General features: G+C 45.8%; 1 long non-coding RNA gene across 1 annotated transcript in view; it reads left to right on the forward strand.

Moving 5' to 3' along the window:
- The window catches only part of LOC140003227 (uncharacterized), a 40,112-nt gene extending 29,149 nt beyond the window's left edge, over positions 1–10,963 (forward strand). Inside the window, exon 3 of the long non-coding RNA XR_011811496.1 lies at positions 10,862–10,963. This is a non-coding gene — a long non-coding RNA (uncharacterized lncRNA). The remainder of the gene's footprint in view (positions 1–10,861) is intronic.
- The last annotated feature ends 794 nt before the right edge of the window (positions 10,964–11,757 follow it).

Here is an 11,757-nt window from a genome sequence, read left to right on the forward strand (position 1 = left end):
CCCCTCTTTTCCCTTCCCTCCACTCCCCTGCCCTCCCCTATGCTCCCTGTTCTTTCTGACCAACAGTATGATAGATTCGGGTGGGTGGTCAGCACGTGGGGCTACGGAGAGGACATGTACACAAAGATTTGGCTCCAGATCCAAAATGTCATGTATTTGGCAATTTTATTTATGGTAGCACTCCCCTCCCCTCCCCTCCCCTCCCCTCCCCTCCCCTCCCCTCCCCTCCCCTCCCCTCCCCTCCCCTCTTTTGCCTCCTCTCCCCACTTTTGCCTCCCCTCCCCCCCATCCCCTCCCCTCCCCTCCCATCTCCTCCCCTCCCCTACACCCCCTCCCCTATTCTCCCTGTCCCTATACTCTGCTACACTCCCCTCCCCTATACTACCCTACACACTCCTACACTCCCCTCCCCTATCCTACCCTAAACTCCCGTTCGCTACACTACCCTACATTACCCTATGCCCCCCTCCCCTACACTCTCCTACACTCCCCTCCCGTATCCTACTCTACACTCCCCTAAACTCCGATCCCCTACACTACCCTATACTCTCCTATGCTCCCCTCCCCTCTAACACGCTACACTACGCTATGCTACCCTACCCTACCCTACCCTACCCTACCCTACCCTACCCTACCCTACCCTACCCTACCCTACCCTACCCTACCCTACCCTACCCTACCCTACCCTACCCTACCCTACCCTACCCTATCTTATCCTATCCTATCTTATCCTATCCTATCTTATCCTATCCTATCCTATCCTATCCTATCCTATCCTATCCTATCCTATCCTATCCTATCCTATCCTATCCTATCCTATCCTATCCTATCCTACCCTCCCCCTGCCCTCCCCTCCCCTGCCCTCCCTTCCTTTTATTCCCTCCCCTTCCCTCCCCTCTTGTCTTCTCTCCTCTCTTCTTTCTTTCGGGTAACTTCAAATCGCTTCAGTCGTTCTCATAGCTCCTGTCCCTGGCTGATTCACGGGAACCCATCAGCAGCAACCAGAAGCGCTCCAGCTGCTGTGTCACTGGTCGAGCAACAGTCTCCAACTGGGAATCGCTGACTTCGTTGTGTGGCTCAGACAGGTGCCTTGCAGTTCCACCGTGGCCTGGACGTTTCCTCTTGCTGTGTCCCCACCTACAGCGCACTTCTGCTTAGAAGCAGCAGCAGGCTTTGCAAGATGTCCCACTCCTTCCATTTTCAGTGGTTTAGCTTGGCTAGCCGGGTGGTGTCTGTCAATAGAAGACAACAACGAGATTTGGGTTAGAAACAGCTAACTGAGTAGTTCCTTCGCACAAGGGCAAGGAATATCTACCCCTTCCTACTGGAGGCTGCAGTGTCAGAGATAATGACGGGTCCTTCCGAGAGCTTTGAAATATCCCTTGGGGATGCTGAGTCCAGAGGACCAGAGCAAACCTGTCTAAAGTACACCGTGGAATCACTCGGAATGACTTCCTAGCAGAAGCATGTGTCTGATATGGCTTCAGCTGCTTGCAGTGTTCTTCTTCACCTCATACCTAAATTCAGATGAGAGATCTCAATGAAGATGGAAAGGTTGAGAAATAGAGAAATCACTGATGTGCTTTGAGAACTTCTAAGGACTGAGTACTGCATCAATCCCATGTTGTAACATTAAGGATTGGTTAGAAAAGCAAACGTTAAAAACAAGGAAAGGGGAAGAACAAGTAAGCTTTCTTAAAGTATCTATTCTATTTAAGGTATCTTTAAAGAAGTAAATAAGTACTGAAATATATATGCAGATAGAGAGAGAGAGAGAGAGAGAGAGATACAGAAACCTAAGAGTCTGCTGTGCAGGTTAGCTTCTTGCTCTCTTTTCTAAAAGTCACAGTGAATGCAGCATCTGTGTGCGTTACAAGCATTACCCTCAGTCCAGCACAGGTACACACGAGAGGTCAGCCTGCAGGTTGCGGAGGCAAAGCAACTGCTCTGGCTGGATGTGAAGAGCCAAGACAGAAGTTGCTGTCAGGGAAAAGATACACAGAGGGGATGAAAAAGACGGAGTGTGCTTCCGACCTTCACAACTTCTAAGCAAGCGGAGATGAGGTTGTGGAAGAAGCAAATAAGCTGTTGATCTAGAAGCAGCCTGAAGATTGTCCTTAAGCAGGGCCTTGCATTCTTCATTTTTACAGCATTGCTTGCCTTCAAGTGCACGACGATGATTTTATGAACTTTCTACCACTACAGAAATGCACCGGATTCTTTCACAAAACTTACGGGTGGTACTTGGCAATATTGGTCAGCATTCTCTATTTCCTTCTTCATCTCAATTCTCTTTTGGCCTGTGAAGCTTTCCAGATCAGAGGAGAAGATCCACGGTAATACGGAGCTTTGGATACTGCAAAGGAAACGAAGAATCCTACTGACAACTCTTTTCAACCTCGCCTGCAAGCATCACAGAAAAGAACACCGAAAGAACACCGCTTTATCATGGGAAGCATAAATTGGAGCATAGGTGTCCTATAGCTGAAGCGAGGTGAAGCAGGTTCCACACAAGGTGAAGGAGCACACCCATAAGCATTTCCGTAAAGCCGTGTTTTCAAACAAAGGGTTAAGATTTAGATTTTCTTACAAGTGAAGAATGAAGAAATAAAAGAAAAAGAAAATTACCAGGACATCCAGTTTTCCTCTAGCTTGCTTTGCTTCTTTCCGAATCTGAGTCTGGAGTGACAGTCAGGGAGCAGCGTTGTGCAGAAATGCCAAAGCCTCCCCAGCTGGTTGTACCTTCATCAGCAAGGGCTTTGATACTGCTGCCTCCTCAGCAACATCAGCCATTTCCGAGGAAAGCTGGTGTCCATCAGGTCAAATAGGAATGGGAAATCCCTCTTGCCACAACTTCACACTCACACCAGAGTTGGCAGGACAGGCCGATGGACAGAGAAGCGTCTGCAAGAGTGTTAGAAAACAGACTTTAGATTTCCGTCAACCCAGGAAGAATTACTTGCTCATCCCTTCAAAGTGAACTCTGAGTAGAAGGAGGGGATCCCAAGCTGCATTCCTGACATCTATGCTGCAAAGTCATCCAATGGGACATGTTACTGGACCAGCCTGTTACGAACAGAAACAGGACTTTGAGGTTATGCTGTTGGATTAGAATTAAGCTCAAAGAGTTAGTCCTTTGACGTGTTTTTGTTTGCAAGTGTTTTCACTGCTTCCCAGACAATGTCTCCAGCAAGCTAGCTGCTTGCTTCATTTGTTCTGTTCTGTTCTGTTCTGTTCTGTTCTTTTTGATTCTGTTTTGTTTTGTTTTCTCAGCCAGGATTCTTAGAGAAATGAGATTAAAGTGATCATATTGTATGTCCACCCATCCCTCCCTCCCCTTCGCTTGTCCAGAGCTTTTACCTCGTCCAGCAGCTTGAATGAACTCGGTCCTAGGCGCAGTTGTGTCCAAGCCATTCTGTTCCTAGACGTGTTGTGAGAACAGACAGCTAAGTAGTGGGGAGAGGATGTGCTGCTGTCTGCAGTGTGACCTCAGCGCTTACCAAACAGTAGGGAATACACAGAGAAGGGCCTTAGGAGAACTTCAAGCCCCAGATACGTTTTATGTGGAAACCATATTTCCCAAGATAACACTGGACGCAACTGCATAATCAAAAGGGATTCATTTCTTGGTTCATTCAACTCCTAGGTTTTAGTTTTAAAACATGTCTGTCTTGGCTTAAAGCACTCTTCCAATCTCTATTTCCAGTTCCTAGGATTTCCTGAAATAGGGAATCCCATTTTTTTCTTTGTACACTCTCCCAGCCTCTTTGTTTTCCTCTCCCCAAGAAACTTAGCACTGCTCTCTTCATACTTGACAACTAGATATGGAGCTGTATCAGCCAGAAGGAAGTTTCCTTCACACTTTCTGCTTCTTACGGTATCTGGGCTCTTACCTTTACACTTACTCACCCTTCCTACATTAGCACAAAGAAAGCTGTTTGGGAGATCTGATGTCTTGTTTTCCAGAAACTGCCCTGAATCACCTTTACGAGAGCTGTCCCACGCTGCGAGCACAAGTCTTGCAGTCTGGCCAGATATTTGCCTTCTAAGTCAATAACCAAATCTGTTACAAAGGTAAGAACATGTAATTAATGGAAAGGAAATCCTTTTATCCTTTTATTTTGATCCAAATTCACTTTTTTTTTTTTTTTTTTTTTTTTTTTTTTTCTCTAGACCAAGAATGAATCGTGGAGAACCACCAAAACTCAGGTGAGAAATGAAATGACAAATGTTAAGGTCAGGCAGCTTGCCCACTGCCATTGCTACCCTGAAAGCAGATGGAGTGCATCTTCATACGCCACAGCCTGAGACACTAGTCGACAGGCCAGCCCGTGTGAGGAAGTCCATTGCTGCCTGAATTTTAACATGACAGGGGGACTCTTAAGCCTCTTGTTTATGCTTTAGTACTTGCGGTCTATGGGAGGACCACAGCACACTCTTCTCTGTCTCCCCTTATTTGTTGATCGTCTGTAGGAAGAAGAGAACGTGCAGAGGCCCTCACCCGTACATTGGGTCTGTTCTCACTCTGTGCAGCTCCATCATTGAGCAAAGTACCAACCTTGAGGCTTCTGTAAGGACTTGACACAAACTACAGAATACTACAATGAAGCATTCACAACAAAACCACATTTTTTTCCTCAGCCAAGCATCAAAACACTTACAGAAGGGCATGGTCCCTCTCTGTGCACCTCAAGGGGAGATCCACAAATCCTCACGTGGTTTCATCGCATCCAGCACCCTTCTCTGTGCCTCCCAGCTAAACGTGCACAGAGGCAGCTGTTGCCAAAGTGCTGTGGTGACACAATTCAGTTCTGTTTCTGAAGTCATCACCGCAGGCGCCTCCCAGTGACGGCACAACACTCTCTGTTGCTAATGCGTCTGTCTCAGAAACAGCTAGGGAAGTACCACTATGCCCAAACTGACTTGAATTAGAGTAGTTCCCAAATTGTTCTCTGCTCCCCTACATCTGTGGAAGGTGTGTGATCAATCTTTTCCTTGAGAAAGGACTACAGAGCAAAAGAGCTTGATTCTGAGACGTTGCCCGTCCTTGTAGAGCAGTTCACCTTTGATTTCCATGTCAGAAAAAAGAAGGTGAAATCAACAATTCCCTTCCTCTGAGCTGGGAATAGGAAAGAAGCCCAATTCTCCAGGAAGCCTTCAAAAGGAAACTCTGCATTTCTTTGTTAAACACCTTGTTTAATTTCTTGAAAGAAATCTTTCCCAGGACTTTGCAACTGCGGTGGTTCAAAGCGGGTGGGCAGCCGAGTTCCACCACGGCCGCTCTCTCACTCCCCCTCCTCAAAGGGAAAGGGGGAGAAAATACGATGCAAAGGGCTCCAGGGCTGAGATAAGGACAGGGCGATGGCTCAACAAGTATCGTGACGGGCAAAGCAGACTCAGCAGAGTGACCCTCAGGGTCCCTCCCTGCCCCTGCTCCCCGTGGGGTCCCTCCCATGGGATGCCGTCCTTCCCCAGCTGATCCCACACGGGCTGCCCACAGGCAGCAGCTCCTCAAGCACTGCTCCCACACGGCTCCGTCCCACGGGCTCCATCCATCCATCCATCCATCCCCCAGGAGCAAACTGCTCCAGCACGGGTCCCCCACGGCTGGGCGGCAGCTCCCCCCAGCCCCCCTGCTCCTGCGGGGGCTCCTCTCCATGGCTGCAGCTGCGGCCCGGGGCCTGCTCCTGCGGGGGCTCTCCACAGGCCGCAGCCTCCTCCAGGCCACAGCCACCTGCTCCACCGGGGGCTCCTCCACCCACAGGGGGGCAGCAGCGTGGAGATCTGCTCCATGGGGGACCCATGGGTGCAGGGGGACAGCCTGCTCCACCAGGGGCCTCTCCCTGCACAGCCCGCAGGGGAACTGCTGCTGTGAGCCTGGAGCACCTCCTGCCTCCTGCTGCACTCACCTTGGGGGCTGCAGGGCTGCTTCTCACTCCTTGCTCTTCCAGCTTCTGTTGTGCAGCAGTATTTCCCCCTGCTTACATCTGCTCTCCCAGAGGTGCAAACAACATCGCTTATTGGCTCAGCTCTGGCAAGCGCCGGGGCCCTTTTGGAGCTATCTGGAGCTGGCTGTTGTCTGGATTGTTCTCACAGACGCCATCCCTGCAGGCCCCTGCTACCAAACCCTTGCCACGTAAATCCGATCGAAGTGTATGCAGCAATTACAAAGCCGCTGTGCTTTGGGCTGTCACGATCCTTCTGCAAGTGCAGGGGAGGTGCAGGGTTGCTTTGCATTTCCAAAAGGAGGAAGAAAGCCTCCAACCCCACTGGACCTCAGCCACTTGCAGGATCCAAGCAACGCTCCCCACTTTCAGTTACCTCCCTCCCATGCACACAGTGGGAGCAAGGTTGAACAAGCACATTTTTGAAAATGTTTATCTTAATGAAGAATAAAAGAAGTCTACAACACCCAATCCCTCTGTGCACCCAAGGCAAAAATCGTGGACTATTCTGCCTCAACACTATTTTCAGACCCAATTTGTCAAGTCATCTAGCAGAGGATTTCTCTCTTGTTCACTCACTAGCTTAGTAGAGCACCAGTTTACATAGGTGCTGGAGCAGATTCCTCAACCATCTGAAGGGACTTGATCCCAGAAAAGTTCAAAACTGCAGATGACTCATGATTTTGTGGTGAAGCATCTATTAAATGAGAGCTGTTCCGCTTAGGGCACAGTGAGACAGTGTGAGAAGAACCCTGTATCTCACTGATTGAGGCTTTATAACTCTACAGAATTGTCAGTCAACAATAAATGGAAAGTGCAGGAGATATGTTCTTTCTTCCTCCTTTCCCTGCCATACATTAGCAGAGAGATTGTGGTGGGATATAGGTTCAGAGCCTCACAGAAGAAGGATTTGAACCCAGGCTCTCCACAGTCTGCACCACTGCCTTCCTGATGGCTTTTGACTATTTTATTTTATTTTATTTTATTTTATTTTATTTTATTTTATTTTATTTTATTTTATTTTATTTTATTTTATTAGTATTATTATTCTTCTTTTTCTGGGTGGTGTCTAAGTCTTGGGGGGAAGAACAAACTGTGGGAGGAGGGAATGCTACTACTGTCTGTGACAGTGGTGATTTCTGGACAGTGTTAGCAACAGAGCTTCTGCAGAGAAGAGAAAATGCCAGGCAGTCTCTGTTGGTATTCCATGTACTGAGTACTGAGTGCAGTTTTGGGCTCCACAGTATAAGAAAAAGACATAAACCTGTTAGAGAGTGTCGAAAGAAGGGCAACAAACAAGAGGGTCTCTTTTAACAGGGGGATTGAGGTTTGTGGCAAAGTTTTGGTAGCAATTTAGGGGCTGCACTGTGCTGGACACAGCAACAGACGCACCATAAGCCAAAGTCAGACAATAAGCCAAGGTGTGTTTACGTGTGGTTTACTGTGGTTTACGTGTGGTTTACGTATAGAAGAAAGTTTTTGCCTAGTGGTGAGTATACTGCAGATTTGCTGCATTGTTCTAAATTAAATAGCAAGATAAGTGATGGCATCGTAGGCTGGGAAAATATTTCTAGAGTATCAGCGCATTTTGAGCATCATTTTAACTGTTTATGCAAACATGAAGATTATTAAAATCAGTGTTTATTTATGTCTGTATGTAAACAGGTGATCATGTTGTATAGCATGCAGTAAATGGTTTGTGAATGCTGCTTGAAGAATGAAAAGAGTAAGTCAGCTCCACAAGGAATAAATGAATTTTGTTTATTTGTGCAATGCAGAGATTAGAATTAGACCAACAGCATGGAACCAAAGTCTTGCTGTGTGCCTTTTATCTGTAGGACAGTTCATGGAGGCTTCAGCAGCCCTATCTGTTTTCTAGCACTCTGAAATGTCCTCTGTGGTGCTGCACCCAGTTGAAAGCCTGCACTGATTGTGCTGAACTTTCCTAACAGGAGGCACGGGTCCTTCGTCGGACGCTGGCTGGGGATGTATGCTGCGATGCGGGCAGATGATGCTGGCCCAAGCACTGATCTGCAGACACTTAGGGAGAGGTGAGTGCTGGTCCTGAGGGAACTTCGGTATTGTCTGCAGACGCTTCTTCGTAAGTACTCCATTAAAAGCACAAACCCTGAATTTATTAGTGAGACTTTCTTTGATGCCCTGGTAACAGTTCCTAATGAATCAATTCATATTCAGCTGGGTGAAATCATCCCAGCCTGAAGCAGAGAAATAGGCATAGAAGGAGAACAAATGGGGAATCCTGTCGCCATTCTTTTATAAACCTTTTAGTGTAACACCCAAGTTGAGGCCAAGGGAAAACCTGCCACCGTGGGACAGTGCTCTTACCCTTCTCTTCACTACTCACTTGTCAGCAGCACGAGGTCCAAACCCCCCTGGTGCAAGCTCTTAAGCATGCATGTCACATCCCAGGATGCTGCCAATGGAGTGTTTGGACTTTCTGTATGGATCTTATGTTGTTATTTAATGGGTGCTTAGAAATCCAACAAGGTCTAAACACAGCCTGTACTTTTAAATAATCTTGGAAGCTCAGAGATACTGGAATGGCTATCAACACGCAGCATGATCCGTCAGAATATGTTTGCAGTTGATGTTTTTGTTTTGTTTTATTTTCCCTGTTTTTACACTCTAGCCTATGATGATAAAGGGCAGCTTGATGATAAATAACAAGCTTGGAATTCTAGGAGCTCTACACAAAATGTAAATATTCGAGATGAATTGAAATGTCTTTTAACATCTCATTATAAAGCTTTCTGCTGTCTAGACATTTGATCAGTGTAATGAAAACGTCACCATTTTTTATTCTATATCAATTTTTCCTTTCAGATTGGCAATGGGAAAAACACAAAAAACAACCAGAAGAATATCACAGAATCCTACGATGCTTTCTCGACAGGAAGGCTTGCTGTTATTCAATCCACCAGATGGGTAAGAACAAACATAAACTTTCAGGTTTTTTCCACTGAAATTTCTACTGTGTTGAATCACTAATTTGCAGTATGTTAATTCATAATTTTAAAAAGTGGATGTGAAGACAAGGTGTATGCTTATATAAAAATAAAAAGGTATGCAGATGGGCGCAAAGACTAGTAGTACAGAAACATTCCCTGAGACCTAAATAAAGCCATGTACTAGAATGTAGCTCTTGATAAACTCTGTAAGCCTTGGGTACCAGAGTCAGTAATGTTAGAATAGACAGTCTTGTAGCTTATTGCTGTAATTTGTAATAAAGGGCACTAACATTTGTTAACTTGTAATTCTCATTGTAGTTTAGAAGCCTTTTGTTTATTAAAGAAACTGGCACTCCCTAAGTTTTGAAAAGAGCATAGATTGAGAAAATAATTGTTATTGCTAAATACAGATTGCAGTTACTCTAGAATGTTTGACAGTCACAGTATTTACTGTATATTGTTCCCACATTCTTTATGGTCTCATTTTTCTTTGATTTTGTGTCCGTGTGTCTTTTTTTCACTATGAAAACAGCACAGGTGGGTGTTGGAGAGGGGAAGTCAATTGGAGAATGGTTTGGACCAAATACAGTTGCTCAAGTACTAAAGTAAGTGAGATCATACCAGTCTCATTCAGAACGTACTCCCCTGGGGCAGCCAAGAGAAGGCCCAGGCAGAGTTTTGAAGGCTGCATCTCCCCCTGTCCCACAGTCAGGAATGTACTTGCCATCTATTTACAAGTGCAGCATGGAATGTCATGCCACAGCTCGGTGTGCAGGTACTGAGTTGGGAATGGGTGACCTCTAAATTTTAATAAAGGAAGAGCCTGAGGAGAAGAAACTGCAGGAAAGTCTCCTGCTACGCCGTCTGCATGCCCTCACCAGTCACACCACAGATGTATATTCCTTTCTGCACAGTGGCACAGCTCTGGCAGGTCGAGAGTGCCACCGTGTAGGTCAGAGTGGTGGTGTGAAACATCAGAGAGAAGCCATCTCGGCTGAGGAGGGAACTGAGCTGCAATTCCTCCCTTTCTGAGCAGCAGTTCTGCCAGCAAGGCTACTGGATAAAGATGGGCAGCTCCTCATAGTCTGGGAGCCACACTGAAAGGAACTGAGGCTGCTCAGTTCTCCAGGGGTACGTGGAGGTGTCTTACCTCAGGCAGGGGCTAGGCTACAGGTCCTGCGAGCTCAGCAGCAAGTCTTTGACACCCTGGAACAGGCACATGATCTGAAGAGGGAGGGGAGCTGAAGCATGCCCTGGACTCCAGATCTTTCATGGCCAAGTTTTTCATGGTGAAACGCTCACCCCCATTTCTTTCTGGCTTATTTGAAACAGCTAATTCTGCCAGTGCAGCTTAAGAGAGTAGCTCCCTTCCCCAAAGGTTTGGATTTTGCAGAAGTGGACATAAAACTGTGTGCTGCTGTCTCCCACTGAAGTTTTGGTGCCCCAAACCCTTAGCTGATTTAGCTTTTAACGCCCCATTTCTGCTGTGCACGCAGGCTCAGGCAGAAGTAATTCCACTGAATTCAGTGGAATTTCTTAAGCAAAAAGTAATCTGCAAAACTGGCATAGGAATTTTTTTCTTTTCCAGATGAGAAAAGACACAATTGGGCAAGAACCCAGTGCAGAGACTGTCGAGTGCAATAAAAAGTAATAAACTTGATGTAGTTGAACTGTTACTGTCACTGCACTTAGCAGTAAGACAAAACAGTTTGCACATGGTGCAGCGCATATGTTTTTCCTGGTACCACTCAGTACCTATTTTTCTAAAGATATTAAACATTTAATGTTTAAAGTTTTCTTTTTCTTACATGGAGACTTTAAAAAATGCAGAAAGGATGTTTTTTCTTAAGAAAAAAAAAAAAAATAAATCAAATGGTTCTGAGTGTAAAGCTACCCTTTTGATCCAACTAGTTTATATTAATTAGTACCTTAATGTTTTCTAGGAAGCTTGCTTTATTTGATGAATGGAATTCATTAGCAGTTTATGTATCTATGGGCAATACGGTGGTCATTGAAGACATCAGGAAGTGACACCTCATCAGTTTTCTGGTAACAGTTTCTGATTTGACTCCATTTGCCAGCATGTATCTAAACATGAACAAATACTTGGGGGGCCATGGGTTTGTCTTGCAAGGGTAAGAAGAGGGAAGAAGGACATACAAACTCAGTTGTGTTTTTTTGATCCCTGATGCCAACTTCGTGCTCACATCACTGGATGTGAAGAGCTCCTTGAAGAATTTCTACTGTCATCATTGCTGCCATTTCATTTCTCTGGCGTTTTATAGGCAAAGCTTGACACTATTAATAACATTAATAGGACATGTCACTGCAGTCTTAAATTGTCATCCCCCAATCATTGATCTAACGTCTCACTTGGACGTGCCAGCACATACTGTCTGCTAGAATTACTTCTACTAAATAGCTGTAATTGCCATGCCCGGCTCGTTTTGTCTTGGGTGCCCTATAAAGATCCCTGGCAAACTAGCTTAATTCACTACTGAGAGGAAGATCTGCTTTGTGTTCCTCTGTGCGTTGACTGATTTCTAGTTTTATTCCCGCAGAAAAAATGTGCTGGTCCCCTCCTCAGAGCAGCAGCGCGTCCCACAGCAGTGCACATTTGCACAGAAGTGCTCTTGGCCGAAGCAAGAAGGCAGGAGGACTCTGCACAGGCTGGAAAGCCCTCTTGCTTATTATACCTCTACGACTAGGGATAAATCACATAAATCCCGTATATATTGATGCATTTAAAGTAAGGTTTTCTTTCAATTCATTGCTCGTTACTGTCAAATAAGTTTGGGTATCTGTGATGTCAGTAAAGAAATGAATGACAATTTCCTTTATTC

The sequence above is a fragment of the Anas platyrhynchos genome, chromosome 9 (genome assembly GCF_047663525.1).
Source record: "Anas platyrhynchos isolate ZD024472 breed Pekin duck chromosome 9, IASCAAS_PekinDuck_T2T, whole genome shotgun sequence".
Taxonomy (NCBI): domain Eukaryota; kingdom Metazoa; phylum Chordata; class Aves; order Anseriformes; family Anatidae; genus Anas; species Anas platyrhynchos.